Source organism: Amblyraja radiata, chromosome 30, assembly GCF_010909765.2.
Source record: "Amblyraja radiata isolate CabotCenter1 chromosome 30, sAmbRad1.1.pri, whole genome shotgun sequence".
NCBI lineage: Eukaryota > Metazoa > Chordata > Chondrichthyes > Rajiformes > Rajidae > Amblyraja > Amblyraja radiata.
The window spans coordinates 501,410-502,545 of NC_045985.1; positions in this window are offsets into that span (position 1 = coordinate 501,410).

The following is a 1,136-nucleotide window of genomic DNA, read 5'->3' on the forward strand; positions in this document are numbered from 1 at the left end:
CAGAACGCCGGGCACGGGGGCTGTGTACATTTTAGCCACTCATTAACTGCCTTGTCAACAAGAGGAACAGAAGCTGGACGATTTCTTTACCCCCCCCACCACCACCCCACCCCCCCACCCCACTGCAACGTAGCCCAGGGAACCATAACAATGGTTCATAACAAGAGGATTTCAGTATAGGAGTAAAGAGGTTCTTCTGCAGTTGTATAGGGCTCTGGTGAGACCACATCTGGAGTATTGTGCACAACGAGACCTGGGTGTCATGGTACACCAGTCATTGAAAGTAGGCATGCAGGTGCAGCAGGCAGTGAAGAAAGCGAATGGTATGTTAGCATTCATAGCAAAAGGATTTGAGTATAGGAGCAGGGAGGCTCTACTGCAGTTGTACAGGGTCTTGGTGAGACCACACCTGGAGTATTGCGTACAGTTTTGGTCTCCTAATCTGAGGAAAGACATTCTTGCCATAGAGGGAGTACAGAGAAGGTTCACCAGACTGATTCCTGGGATGGCAGGACTTTCATATGAAGAAAGACTGGATAGACTCGGTTTGTACTCGCTAGAATTTAGAAGATTGAGGGGGGATCTTATAGAAACTTACAAAATTCTTAAGGGGTTGACAGGCTAGATGCAGGAAGATTGTTCCTGATGTTGGGGAAGTCCAGAACAAGGGGTCACAGGGGGAAATCTTTTAGGACCGAGATGAGGAAAACATTTTTCACACAGAGAGTGGTGAATCTGTGGAATTCTCTGCCACAGAAGGTAGTTGAGGCCAGTTCATTGGCTATATTTAAGAGGGGGTTAGATGTGGCCCTTGTGGCTAAAGGGATCAGGGGGTATGGAGAGAAGGAAGGTACAGGATACTGAGTTGGATGATCAGCCATGATCATATTGAATGGCGGTGCAGGCTCGAAGGGCCAAATGGCCTACTCCTGTACCTATTTTCTACGTTTCTATGTTTCTATGTTTTGGTCCCCTAATTTAAGGAAGGACATCCTTGTGATTGAGGCAGTGCAGCGCAGGTTCACGAGATTGATCCCTGGGATGGCGGGACTGTCATATGAGGAAAGATTGAAAAGACTAGGCTTCCCTTTTACATCCCCTCCCCCCCATTCCCTTCCACCAATACCCTCCCCCCC